The sequence below is a fragment of the Lissotriton vulgaris genome, unplaced genomic scaffold (genome assembly GCF_964263255.1).
Source record: "Lissotriton vulgaris unplaced genomic scaffold, aLisVul1.2 SCAFFOLD_408, whole genome shotgun sequence".
NCBI classification, from domain to species: domain Eukaryota; kingdom Metazoa; phylum Chordata; class Amphibia; order Caudata; family Salamandridae; genus Lissotriton; species Lissotriton vulgaris.
In genome coordinates this window covers 210,802-225,666 of record NW_028240805.1, presented here as the reverse complement: position 1 = coordinate 225,666, position 14,865 = coordinate 210,802, and the positions used below count along the sequence as shown (strand labels likewise).

At 48.1% G+C, this 14,865-nt stretch overlaps 1 non-coding gene across 1 annotated transcript; it reads right to left on the bottom strand.

The window, feature by feature from the left end:
* Positions 1 to 14,139: 14,139 nt before the first annotated feature.
* LOC147672866 (U6 spliceosomal RNA) lies at positions 14,140 to 14,246 on the bottom strand. Its single transcript, XR_015303482.1, has one exon. It is a non-coding gene; the product is annotated as a U6 spliceosomal RNA (small nuclear RNA).
* Between the last annotated feature and the right edge of the window lie 619 nt (positions 14,247 to 14,865).

Sequence of the window (14,865 nt, the reverse complement as noted above, 5' to 3'; positions counted from 1 at the left end):
CAGCATTATCAACTTTTAGATTATACCTCATTCCAGGATAGGCAGCGAGAGCAGCAATTCCGTGGCCTGCCTCTGTTTACGGTCGACTTTGACTTCTGGCCCGACTTTCTAACTGGTGTAGTTTCAGGTGCGAGTCGTGGCGCAAGTTAATTATTTGGTATGCTATCAAAGATGCGAGATACCAAAATATCTCTCAAGGGAAAATAATACACTTCAACATTATTGTACACATTATGTAACATGTAGGCACGCGCAGCAACATTATTTAGTATGCGAAAAAACAAACAAATGCGCCCGGCATTGTTGCTAATTAGGAGCAGGTCACTGGGAGACAGGGGGAGCCCCACAGCACCCGGGGAATAAATAGTAGCTTCTTCACGGGCAGTGCTGAAAGCCAGAGCGGGTCACTGGGTGAAAGGAGGAGCCCTACAGCCCCCGGGGAATAAATAGTAGCTTCTTCACGGGCAGTGCTAAAAGCCAGAGCGGGTCACTGGGTGAAAGGAGGAGCCCTACAGCCCCTGGGAATTAATAGTAGCTTATTCACGGGCCGTACTGAAAGCCAGAGCGGGTCACTGGGTGAAAGGAGGAGCCCTACAGCCCCTGGGGAATAAATAGTAGCTTCTTCACGGGCCGTGCTTGCTGAAAGCCAGAGCGGGTCACTGGGTGAAAGGAGCAGCCCCCGGGGAATTAATAGTAGCTCCTTCACGTGTAGGCACACACAGCAAAATCTTTAAAGGCGATCTGTAGGCACACACGGCAAAATCTTTAAAGGCGATCTTTAAAGGCACACACTGTGCTTTAAATAAAGATTTGTATGTGTGATCCCCATGTTTGCACCAGTGGTAACCTACAAAATAGAAAACATATGGCGGGGTTTGTGACTGCAACCGGGTGACGTGAGCATGCAACAGCACAGTGGGGACACACAAGGGTAGAGGTGTTTATCTTGAAGTCGTCGAATCCACGCAGACACCATGAAGGTACGTTTTTCAAACCCAGAGATCGTCTGCAGGTGAATCTGCTTCAAAGAGATATAAGAGAGGCAAGATGTTTTTCCCAGGAAGAGTGCAGATTTTACAAGTTAGGTGAGCTGTGTGCAACGAGACGCGCAGCTTTCATTATTTCGCCTGCCAATAAAACAAGCTGCACTCCCATAAAAAACAAGTACAAGTGTGTGTCGCCTTCGATGGCAGCAGGGGGGAGGGGAGAAAGGAGGGGGCTGGCGCGATTCCCTCACGGGAGCGAGGGGCTGTCGACCCGATACTAACCTTGACATAGAAAAACAAGACTGTCCACTGGTTTATATCGTACATACTAGTACTAAGAAGAAACATGCTGTACCAGACGGCACACTGTATTACTCTGTAGCAGATGGCATGCTGCACAACAAAAAACAGCACACAATCTCGGGACAGTGTGCACTATGTTACAAGAATGATGGTGGGTGTGCTCAGGGCTTTAAGTGGGGAAAAACTGGGGGTGCTCGAAAAGGGGCGGTTTGCATGGTTTTAATCACGGTTAAGTTTCGCAGATAGCGAACCACATAAAGCATGGAATATCACAACTAAACAATGGTAATGTCACACATAAATAATCTGAAATTTGCCGGCTAGGAGTACATATGATCTGGCATTCAACTAAAAACGTTGGTGAACCTTCCTCTCTTACCCCTAACATCTCGTGACTTTTACCTGTCCCCCTCAGCAAACCGGCAGGTACAGAGTAGACGATGGGGAAAACAAGTAGTGAGCCAGAGAAAGCCACCAGTCGCATCGCGCACACGTGCACTCCTTACGAAAGGCGTCAACACTGCAGAGAAGTAATTGGGCTGCACCTGCGTAGTAATTAAACACCAGCCTCGTACCGCAGGTGCCGTACTTCTGTCCTGCACAGATAACACACGACACTGCTCCGGTACAGACCTTGTAGAAGGTAGAGGGGAGCGCACGTGCGAATGTTAACCGGGTGAGCGCTGTAACCTTTGTACCGTTGGTTGTCTTTGACCACTGCGGATGGGTGATGCCATAATCCTCCAAAGTCTTCACAGAACTCACGCCCCCTCACCGGAGCAGGAAGGCGGGTGCCGGCAATGCCGGAACAGATTCGGGGGCGTTCCCGGCTTTTGGCTGACGTCGCGTGACGTAGCCAAAAGCCAAAAATTCTCGGGAACGCCCCCGAATCTGGTCCGGCATTGACGGGCAGGCCCGTCTTCCAATGGCTAGCCTCCATTTATGGAGCTAGCCAATGAAAGACGGAGGCTGTTCCTGTCTCCCGTATACAGCTCAAGAGGTTTTCGCCTGCGCGAAAAAGATGCGCAGAAGCGCATCTTTTCGCCAGGCAAAACCTAAAAAAAGGGACATGTTTGTGGGCGCAGACAAAAATATTTAGTAGATCCATGCGTGTGATTCTGCCTCGCTCCCGGCATTGAGCAACTTTGCACACCAATGGTAGGGAAAGCTGAAACAGAAAGCGCTGTGTCCATGAAGTGGGCGCCACGCTCAGCATTAAAGTTAAAACAAGTTACAGTCAAGCGCTTGTGAAACCAAAAAGGCGTCTGGAGCCACTACCAACATGAAATTAGCCAAGGAATGAAAACCAAAAACAAGGAGGAGGGGCCATCACAAGCTGTACAGTGTGATGGCCAAACAAAATGTTCTCTGAGTAAAATCGCCAGGGTTGGAACTAAGCACGCAAAGCAGGGGCATTTTACACAAATGCACCAATAACAAGCCAGCATTTAGGAAAGCCACAGATAGTAACCAATGGCAATCAGCGGCTTTGCCAAACCCCACATAAGACATATAAAAGGTTGATCGAAGCTCGACCTAAAAATTACTAATACCTGACTCTCCAGCCAATCCTTTAGCTTTGGGGAAATAATCTGAACTGTCGCACTTGCAGGTGAGAGAGATGGTTAGCAGTAGCTTTGATACCGTCTGGCCGCGATGACAGGGGCAGTGGTTGGTGCAAGCTGCAGTGGCCTTCTGGTTAGGGCCCTGGCACTTGTTATTTTACAAATTAAGCACTGCTTACACAGCAATGTATGTTTACTTTTGTGAATCAGGCCCCAAGTTCCGAACTTTGACTTATTCAAGGTTTCATTTATATATCACTCCAATTCATGGTAACATTGTATGCCACATCACGACATTCTTCCAAATTTCGGGTATGAAAGTGTAGCTTCATTTAAGAATTCATTGTTCTTCGAAAGTAGCTGTGAAAAATATGGAAATGGCATTTTTTACCATCAAATCTTGCTGAGCTGACAACATGAGTGAGAAAAGGTGCCTTCAATCAATCAATCAAATGGTGGATTTGTAGAGAACTTCTTGTCACCCGCATGGCAAGTTCCAATTGATTAGCCAAATAGCCAAATCTTCAGGGGTTTTCAGTACTCTGGAAGAGATGGGACGGTCCATAGATGAAAGGGTAGCTCGTTCCATGTCTTTGCTGCTAGATAGGAGAAGGAGCTACCTCCGCATCTGCAATGTCTGATGCGGTGGGGTGAGGGTTAGAGTGAAGTGCAGATGTCTGATGGGCTGATGGAAGTTCAGGCTGTGGTTCAAGTAGGCGGGTCCTCAGTTGTGTAGGGCCCTGTATGCGTGGGTCAGGAGTTTGAACTGACATCTTTTCTGTACAGGGAGCCAGTGAAGTTCCCTTAGGTAGAGGGTGATGTGGGTTTATCTAGGGAGTTCCACAATGAGTCTGGCTGCGGCATTCTGTATGGTCTGTAGTAGTTATAAAAGGTGAGCTGTGATCCCCGCGTGGAAAGAGTTCCCATAATCCAGTCGGCTGGAGACAAGGGCCTCTGTGATGGTGCATCTTGAGCTTTGGGGTAGCCATTTAAATATCTTATGAAGCATGCAGAGGATTAAGAAACAGGAAGAGGAGATGGAGTTGGTCTTAGTCATCATGACTAGCTTGTTGTCCAGAATTTTGCCTAGGTTCCTTGCATGTTCAGTGGTAATAGGAGTAGGTTTGATTCTGAGGGACACCAGAATGAGCACCATGGGGAGCTTTTTGTTTCCAAAGATCAGTATCTCTGTCTTGTCCATTTTGAGCTTCAGGCAGTTGTCCTTCGTTCAGTTGGTGACCTCTCTTAAGCAGTTGTGGAAGCTGGTGTTGTGGTTGGTGGAGTCTTCAGATTAGTTGTGTGTAAGATATAATGTTGAGTGCATGGGTTTTGACAATGCTGTCCGAGGAGTCAGATAAGTGTTGAAGAGGGTAGGGCTGAGGGGCGATCCTTATGGTACTCCACAGATGATTTCTCTGGGCTCGGTAGTGAAGGCAGACTTTTTGTGTTCTTCTAGTTAGGAACCCTGCAAGCCATCTAAGAGTGGATCCTTGGATGCCGATGTTATGCAGCTTTGTGATGAGTGTGTGATGGGAGACCATATTGAAGGCTGCAGAGAGATCTAAGAGGAACATGCCTGTGTTCTGCAGCCCAGTCCCAATTGTTTTAGTGGCAAATCTTCCTGTATTTGTTGTTACCGGTTTTTCACTCTCATTTGTTGCTCCGTTTTCTGCTGTTACCAGGTTTGTCTCTTACATTCTTCATCCATGTCTCTTCTGTTAGGTGGTCTCCCACCACCCCATTCGGTGACCTTTATTAGTAGATCTCTCACACCATTTCCTCGCCCCTGCATCTGCTGAGACATGGCCTCTCACTCTCCTGGTTTCTCCCTCTTCTACTTGTCAGTGTCTCTCTTGCTTCCATTATTTTCCCTGGTGTTTGATATCACCTGCCCACCTGTCTGCCCGCAGACTTGCCCTCACTCTCAGCACCTGCCCATATGTCTGGCATAAGCTGGCCCCTTACACTCATTCTTTGCTGTTGTGTCTTCCAACAGCAGGTCGCTCAGTGGCATCCATTGCCTGCCATCAGCTGGGCTCTCACTTTTCACACCCTGTATCTTCCCCTAGCTGGCGCCTAATTGCCATTCATTTTTCTGTGTTCCTATTGTGTGGTAGATATTTGAATGTTTATGGTACTTCTATAGCGCAAATCTACCCAAACTGTAACTGAGAGCTGTATATGGTCAAAGAGATTCATAAAGTCAAGTCAAAGTCAGGAGAGAAAGCTGAGTTGTGGATGGGTAATGGACGGTAATGTAGTGTTTTTAAAGAGGTGAATCTTCAGCATTTCCTAAACTGGAGCTGCTTTCTGGCAGTTCTGATGATACAGGGATGTTGTTCTTATCCTGAGTGCATAGATGGAAAAGGCCTGCTATCTGTTATTTCCAGTCTGCAGTCTGCTGATGTCCTGGCTGCGGGTGTGCCAAGATCCACCAGAGAAGGTGTACTTGTGTGCAAGATCAGCGGGGGTGGTGGTTGTAATAGCTTTGTGAGTGATGCAGATGGTTTTGAAGATGATGTGGGCCAGCCCGTGAAGCCAATGAAGTTCTATCAGGATTTGGTGGGTGCGTGGCGGGGGTGAAGTGATCATATTTTTTCAGATCCTGGATGAGAAGTGGTTCGAACTGTGAGAAGCCCCTGTAAGTGCCAGCCGGGAGCGTGGAGGCCGTAGAATAGGGTATTACCAACATCCAGAACTGAAAGTATGAGGGCTTGAAAAGCAGTTCTAAAGTCGCTTTCTGGAAGAAATGGTTTGACTTTATTTAGACGAGAGAGCTGGTACCAGGGTTTCTTTATTTGGAAGTATGTTTCTTGAAGGCGAGGTCGGTGTCTGGGGTGAATCCTAGTGATTTGGCATTTAGTGAATGTTGCGGTTTGAAGTCATCAAGGTTCATTTCATTGAATCAGGTTTGTACAGTTTCTTCTTTATTGTTCTTGGCAAATAATAGGAATTCTTTCTTGGGTGGGTTGAGCTTCAGGTGGGCGCTGGATATCGAGGTCTGGATGATGTTCAGGAACTGGTTGATGCTTTGGATGCCTAAACACAAAGGTGTCTTTCAAGTGGAGTTATATATTATTGGCATATTGGTGAATCTTGTTGCTTTATCTGTGACTTGAGACCAAGCAGCTCCATGTAAAAGTTAAAGATGACAGGACATAGTATGGATCCATGGGGGACTCCAAAAGGGAAGGGATATTTTGTGACACAGAGATGGATCTCACTCCAGTCATTTGACACTTAACCTTCTGTATCTTTCTCCAAGTCTTGGACCGTAGGATTTTCAGCCTCCATGCCGGGAGCCTGCTCATACTCTAAATTCACATCTCTCACCTCACTTTCTCTTTCTCTCAGTTTTGGACCAACTCATTATTTATATCAAAATTTAGCACCCTTACACTGTCTCTTAGTCTGAAACTCATCCGTTCTCTATATACAGCTATTGACACCTCACTTTAAGTCTCCAAGTCTGATACCCACCAATTCTGTGTATGCACATCTAGGAATCTCATACTCTGTCTTCAAATCTGAGATTCATCAATTCTCTATATCCTAGTATTGTATTCATGTGTCAGATCCCCCCCCCCTTCTTCAAAATCCCACTATTGAAAACTCACTTGCTGTCTCCATGACTGGGGCCTGCCAATACCCTAAATCCTAGCCTCTCACTCACTTTCTCTTTCTCTCAGTTTGGAACTGACCCATTGCTTATATCCAGATGTGGCACCCTCACAGTGCCTCTGAGTATGAGACTCACCCATTCTCTACATCCAAGTATTGAACCCTCACTTTATGATTCCAAGCCTGACAACCACCAATTCTGTGGGTCCACGTCTCGGAATCTCATACTTTGTTTTCAAATCTGAGATTCAACCCATCACTATATCCTAGTATTGAACTCTCACCATCAACGGTTGGAACACACCCCTGATCTATATTCAAGTTTTGAACGCTCTAAGCCTTTTCCAGATCTGCTATCCACTTTTTCATTATACCCAAGTCCTTAACCATCACATTCTGTTTCTCTAAATCTGTGAATCTTCACACTGTCTCTGAATGAGGGACTCAACCATTCTCTATATCCCACCATCAAACAGTCACTCTCAGATGGTCTGCACATTTCTATATACAAGTCTAGAACAGCCCCAGACCACCTCAAAATCTTGAACCCACCAATTCTCTCTACCCCAGTATTAAACCCTGACGGTCTTCCTCCAATCTGGGACCCACTAATTCTCCATATCCAACTCTGGAAAAGTGTCAGTCTTTGTTGGAACTGCCACTTTAAACTTGGCTAAGGCAAGGCCTTACCCAGGCAGAACCTACCACTCCCATCAGGGGCGGGTGATTACACTCACTGTATAACCTGTACTTACCCTTGGGTAGCTTGGCACTGAGCAGTCAGGTGTATCACAGAGGCAATGTGTAAAGCATTGGCACAGCAGTACCACACAATAAACACACTGAGCATCACAAAGGAGATTCCACACTTGGTTTATGTAAATAAAGTTGATATTCAACACACATATTAATTAACACAACATGAACATCATGTTTTTCTGGGCATAAATCGCACTTGGAAATTATACTAGTAGTACTAGGCCTAACAGTGTTAACATGACATCAGTAGAATGCACATTTGGGAAAGATCCTACTTTACCCTCCAGAACCCATATGCAGTGCAAAACGTTGTCAAACCAGGCCCACCCCGACAATTATTAGAAGTTAATACCACACAGTTATAGGGTGCACCCCGACCACAAAAATATGTACATAGAAATTGTTACGAAACTCTTAAGCAGCACTGTAGGCCAAGGCTGCATGGGTAAAACCAATGTCAATCCAAGTATTCTGTTGGCAAGGAATCAATGTGTAAAGCAACACTGCCAGGAGGTGTAAGGAATCCCAACCGGTCCACAGGAGGCACTCCCACAGACACACACTCACACACACACGCACGCACCTGCACACACCCACCCTCAATCAGCACTGATACGTGGTACAACGGATATCAAGCAGGCTAGCATAGAATGCACTCACACACAGATGCACACAGCACCATCATGCAGTGCAAACGATATCCGGCAGGTCAATTAATAACACGCTGCAGACCCAGTGGCCTAAGCCTCCCTCCTTCTCCTCCTCCCCCCACACTCCAACTCACTTCAACTACCCTATGCCCACGGATTGGAGATAACCAGCCCTCCCTTCATGTACTCGGCCAATCGCGGCAGACGTCACACTTAGTCAGAGACCCCAGGAAGAAGGTGGGGGTAGGTAGCAAGACTAATTAGGAGGCAGTCATCAAATGGGGGTTTTCCCACCACTCAGGAAGTTCACCTACAGGATGTGGAGCAGAAGCAATCAATCAATCAAGTGAAAACATGCCCATAAGGGTCTCAAGGTACTGGGGGGTGGGGGGCTGCTAATTCGTCAAAGGCACTGTGGTTCAGTCGAAGATCCAGGTCTTGAGGTCCCTCCTGAAATGAGGCTGTGACGGTGATTGCCTGAGGTGGAGAGGAGGGTGTTCCAGGTCTTTACTGTGAGGTAGGAGAAGGATCTTCCTCTGGCCGTGGTCTTGCAGATACGTGGGATGGTGGCCAGGGCCAGTCGGACATAGCGGAGGTCTCTGGTTGGTGCGTGGAATGCAAGGCAGTGGTTGAGTAACGCAGGTCCCACATCATGTAGGGGTTTGTAAGCATTTGTGAGAAGCTTGATGTTGATTGTTTTGTTGACTGGGAGCCATTGGAGGTCTCTCAGGTAACCAGTGACATGGCTGCAGTGGGGATATTGAGAATGAGTCTGGCAGAAGAGTTCTGAATGTTCAGCAGTTTTGAGGAGTTTCTGGGTGATACCGGCCTAGAGTGCAATGCCGTAGTCAACTCTGCTGCTGTTGAGTGCATGGGTGACTATGTTCTGGACTCTGTGGGGATCCATTTGAAGATCTTTTGGAGCAGGCGTAGCGTGTGGAAGCAGGATGATGAGACAGCTTTGATCTGGCAGTTCATGGTGAACGAGGAGTCCAGGATGATGCTGAGGTTTCGTGCTTGGTCTGTGCGTATGTGGGGGGATCCAAGATCTGCAGGCCACCAGACGTCATCCCAGGCAGAGGGGGTGGAGAATTTGACCTTCTCTGAATTTAGTTTTAGGCAGCTGTCCTTCAACCAGGTGACTACAGCCTATATCCCGTCGTGGAAGATGTTCTTGGCAACTGTGGGTTCGTTGGTGAGGGAGGGTATCAGCTGGGTGTCATAGCATACAAGAAGATATTGAGTCCTTCGTTCCTGACAATGGCTGCTAATGGGGCAATTTAGATGTTGAAGAGAGTGGGGCTCAGGTATAAGCCCTGAGGCAATCCGCAGCTGATCTCTGTTTGTTCCGAGTGGAACGGTGATAGTCTGACTCTGTGTTCAGCTGGTGAGGAAGGACCAGATCCATTCCAGGGCTTTGCAGTGGATGCTTGTGCCTTGGAGTCTTGTGCATAGAGTGTGGTGGGAAACGGTGTCAAAAGTGTCAGAGAGGTTAAAGAGGATGAGGGCTGCAGTGTTGCCTTGTTCGTGAAGGGTGCGGACGTCGCCTGCGGCAGCAAGGAGGGTGCTTTAGTTGCTTCGGAAGCCAGATTGGGAGAGGTCCAGGATGTGGTTCACTTCGATGAACTTAGAAAGTTGGGCGCTGTTGGCCTTCTCATTGACCATGGTTGGGAAGAGGACAGGTGAGATGGGTCTGAAGTTCTTGAGGTCCTTCGGGTCGGCAAAGTGTTTCTTCAGCAAGCGTGTTTCCAGTCTTCCGGGCCGGTGGCAGAGTTGATGGTGTGGCAGAGTTCGAGGTCAAGGAAGGTGTCGACTTTGTTGAAGATGTGGTGCAGGCAGGGGTCGGAGAGTGCTCCGGAGTGGATGCTCTTCATGATCTTGAGGGTGTTGTCAGCGGTGAGGAGAGTCCAGCTGGGCAGGGTCTGCTGGGGTCCAGTGTCATTGGGTGCAGTGGTTGCAAGTGGGGTGAGAGGGTCTTGGGTATCGAGGCTGTTGAAGCGGTCGTAAATCTCCTTAACCTTGCAGTGGCAGAAGGTGATGAGGTTGCTGCAGAGGTCTCGGAGGGTAGAATGTCTGCAGCCTTTGTGCTGGGTTTGGCAAATTATTTGACCATGGCGAAACGTTCTTTGCTATTGAGTGCATTGGTGTTGGTCTTTCTTATAGGGCTGCTTTCTTTGTTGTTCTAATGAGGAGGTGGTGTGTGGTGACAGAGGTTTTGAAGTCAGAGCGGTCTTCAGGGCTGCTACTTCATCTCTTCTCAAGCCATCTACAGGTGCGCCCCCTGCACAGAGGGCCCAAAAGGGAACAATCAACGAATTTGGAATGAAGCAGGTGAGCCTTTCGGGAGAAAGAGGCACCCCGGCAGGTACAAAATGAGAGTGGCACACAGGCAGTCCTAGTCCAATGTCTGGGTCGTGATGACACGAGTCGCACCAGACAATTCCGGCTAACCACAATGTAGTGTCGCACTCTTAGTACCTCCCTGGAAATGAAGCACAATGCCTGGTGCACGTTGATACGGGTCGCACCAGACAGTATTGGTCATACACAACAAAGAGTTGCCAATTCTGTACCTCCCTGGACATGAGTGAATCAGCAAAACCCAGGAGGAAAAAGCAAAACGTTTAGGGAAACACTACCTGAAGAGTATTAGGTCTGACAGTCTTCCTCCATGTTTAGGACACACAAATTCTCTATATCTAAGTATGGAATGCTTTTAGCCTGTCTTCAAGTTTATGACCCACTGATTCTCCTAATCCAAGTTTGAGACTCTCTCACTCTATCTTTTAATCTAGTTCTGTCCCCTAAATCGAAGAGAGGAACCTGGCTCTGATTCTGAAAGCCATAATGAAAGGTGCAGATTTGTCACCAGACCTTACAATCCCTGTGCTGAACTTGATATGTTTGCTCCACTGTCAGGGAACTGGGAAAAGGACGGATAAAGAACAATTTAGGGGAATATGTAGAACAGATGGGAGCTATTTTTAATTGCATAGTACTCAACATTTTCTTGTTTTGTTTTGATATTAGTAAGTTATTCTCTTGTGTGAGTATTGACTGCATAAATTCAGTTCCGACGTATTGCACATTCTGATATGCTCATGAATTGGATTTTATTTACTGTTATCTCCCCCTGACACATAGTTATTAGCAGCAGTACCACATTAAGACTAGAGGAATGACCACAAATTCTGCAAGTTTACGCAGAATTATGTGACAAAGGGTATTCTGCATTTAGCGCTATTTTGTTAGCGCAAAAATTGCCCTCTTGCATTCAAATTGGAATCAAGGATACATTTTGCGTTAAGAAATAGTGCTCGCTAAATGTGCACTTGAGGCAGAAGTTCCCCCAAGGTACTACCAGCTTTTAGCACTAGTTTCTAAGTGCAGAATGCCCCCTCATATCCAAAGTGGGCGCAAGGATGTATTTTTCACTCAGAAAATAGAGCTAAATGAAACAGACCATGAACAGCAGTGCAGGCAGCCGTTCGTGCTCACTCACTAAATGTGCTCTTGCTAAAGGATTTCTTTCCACACAATTACTCTTAATCACCTGAGCGGGTCTAATTGCGTTATTATCGGTAATTCCGTGTGAAAGAGTAACGCAAAATTACCGAAATTACTCCGGTGTCATTGAAATTACATCAAGCCCTAATTAAGACATGCTAGAATGACCTATTCCCAGGAAACCCTTGACCCATATAGGAACCATTTCTCTGCAGATCAAAATAGCATGCATTGGCATAATTTAAAACAGTTTGTACTGGTCCCACAAAACAACCACAAGCCCTACACTTATACTCTGGATATCCTGGGCTCATGCAATCATAGGCACACTGCATACAATCAGTGAGTCCTTGGCTCATGCAATCATAGTTAAACCATATAAAATCAGCGAGTCCTGGGCTCATGCAATCATAGTTAAACCATATAAAATCAGCGAGTCCTGGGCTCATGCAATTATAGCTATACTGCATAAAATCAGCACGTCCTGGGCTCATGGAATTATAGTTATACTACTTTAAATCAGCGAGTCCTGGGCTCATTCAAATTTTTGTTATACTGTGTACAATAAGTGAGACCTGGGCTCATTCAATCATAGTTATACTGTATAACATCAGTGAGTCCTGTGCTCATGCAATTGTAGTTATACCGAATAAAATCAGTGAGTCCTGGGCTCATGCAATTATATTTATACTGTGTAAAATCAGAGAGTCTAGGGCTCATTCAATTATAGTTATACCTTGGAAAATCAGTGAGTCCTGGGCTCATGCGATTATAGTTATACTGCATAAAATCAGCGAGTCCTGGGCTTATACAATTATAGTTGTACTGCATAAAATCAGCGAGTCCTGACCGGGCTCATGCAATTATAATTTTACTGCATAAAATCAGCGAGGCCTGGGCTCATGCAAATTTTAGTTATACCGTATAAAATCAGTGAGTCCTGGGCTCATGCAATTATAGTTGTACCATATAAAATCAGTGAGTCCTGGGCTCATGCAATTATAGTTGTACCGTATAAAATAGGTGAGACCTGGGCTCATTCAATCATAGTTATACTGCATAAAATCAGTGAGTCCTAGGCTCATGCAATTATAGTTATATTGTGTAAAATCAGTGAGTCCTGGGCTCATGAAATCATAGTTATACCATATATAATCAGTGAGTCCTGGGCTCATGCAATTATAGTTATACCGTATAAAATCAGTGAGTTCTGGCCTCATGCAATTATAGCTATACTGTATAAAATCAGTGTGTCGTGATCTCATGCAAATCAGGGTTATATCGTATAAAATTAGTGAATCCTGGGCTCATGCAATTATAGTTATGCTGTGTAAAATCAGTGTGCAGTGAGCTCCTGCAATCATAGTTATACCGTATAAAATCAGCGAGTTCTGGGCTTGTGCGAATCACAGTCATGTAGATGAAAATTGGGAACAACATGTCCTGGGATCGTGCAAGCCACAGGATTGCAGATCAAAGCATTGCATGATGGCATCATGAAACAAAGGGTTGCTCAAAGCAGGACATGCAGGTACCATGAAACAAAATGTTCTGTGAAACCATGGTGCAACTAGATAATAATGCCCCGGTTACTTACCGGTAATCATCATTACTCCGAGTATAGTCTTCCTCGCCACATGAGTTACAAAGTGAGCTTCAGCTCCACAACAGAACCCTCCAAAGCAAAATGAAACCACCTCCCACCCCCTCCCAACATGGCCGACCAGTCCCACCTGACCTCTATAAGAGGCGGGCCGGCCCAACCATTCAGCCTGATCTACCAAGCAAACAATGAAGCCGATAGCCAGACAGGGAGGGGGGGAGGGAACTCATGTGGCGAGGAAGACTATACTCGGAGTAATGAAGATTACCGGTAAGTAACCGGGGCATTACCTCCTCGTTAGTCTTCCTCGCCCCCTGAGTTACAAAGTGAGCCAATACCCAAGCCAACAAGGCTTCATTGACCACCCTAACAACAACACCACACGGTGATGTAGAGAAACCAACCCAAGGTTGAAGTAAAACAACTGACAAGAAAACAGGGATCACAGGAAACCTGAAATCAAGACCTCCAGGAAAAGGAGGCCAACCAGGAACCGCAGCTCCAGCACTCAGACAGGCCCCAGCGAAGTCCCCCCCGGGACCGCTAGAGACCCACCTACCAGGCGGGGGACGACCACGCCCAAGCCAGATAAAACTCCACAGAGGAGACACCCACTACGGGGGCCCCGGGAACAGAGCCACACCTCGCGGACCGACCCTGGGCCCCCGCCGGATCCACCGAACCCAGCGAAGCGTAGGGAAGGATGCCAGCCTGTGTAAGCCCGCGACCAAGGAGGAACGAGGGCTAGCGGCCCGAACGAACCGGGCAAAAAGGCATAACACAGGTCATCCCACCGGGAAAGGAAAGACGTGCGGGCAAGAGAAGCCAAAACAGCACGCCGAACAACCAGCACGGACAAGGGAGGAACCTCGTTGGCCGGGAAAAGCGGTAGAGATACCACCTGAGTCCGAGGCCCCAGGACAGGAACCCCGGGAAGGACACGGGGGACATGCCGGAGGAACAACCCCGTCCGGCAAAACCCGCAAGAAGGGCGGGGAGCGGAGGAACGACCCCCGCACGCCCATCCGCCCCGCAGACCCCATCGCCACCAGGGAAAACCACCGGAAAGGCGAGGCACCGCAAAGCCACCGAGGGCCGGGGCCCAAAAGGGCGGACCCCGAAGAGCTCGTAGAACGAGAGAGAAAGCTCCTGAGGAACGCCTCACGAATTTGCGAGCCACCCTTGCGCAGGGGCCCCGCCAATTTCCTCAGGAACGTTCCAATATTAGTATATGTGCAGCCGAAGCGAGCACCCAAGGGGGAGACCGGCAGAGCGCCCGTGGGCGAAGGAGAAACAACATCGGAGCCAAGCGAGCCACCAAGGAAACCAGGCCGTCGAACCCGGACTGTGGAAGGCCCGCAAGGCCGCCCACCGGGCCCACCGGCAAGCAGGGGCCACGTTCCAGGAACACCCCTCAGACCGGAAAACCAATACCCGCAAGGGGACCACGGAGGCGGGGACAGCACCAAGCCGACCGCGCCAACGTGAGAAGGGCGCCCAGCGCCGGGCACAGGATCAGGCCTGCAGAAGGAGGCGGGCCAGCCGACAAGAGCCGGCTCCACACAGACGCCGAGAGCGGGGGACCCAACCATGGTACGGGAAGAACCAGGATCGGCCAGGAGGCTTGAACCGCCAGCTCGCCCAAGGAGAGGGTACCCGGGGCGGTTGACCCCGCCGGGATCCAAATACCGGAATGCACCACGACAAGCGTCTCAACCACACGCGGGTGCCAGGCAAAAACTGCCACCTAGGGATACCTCCCCCGCCCAGGCCGGAATCGAACCCAGGCCAGTGAGGGCCGTCTGCACCAAAGGCACAAGACTCACCCGGGAGCTAAAGCTCCCTAGTTATCCACCCCTGCAATGATCCAA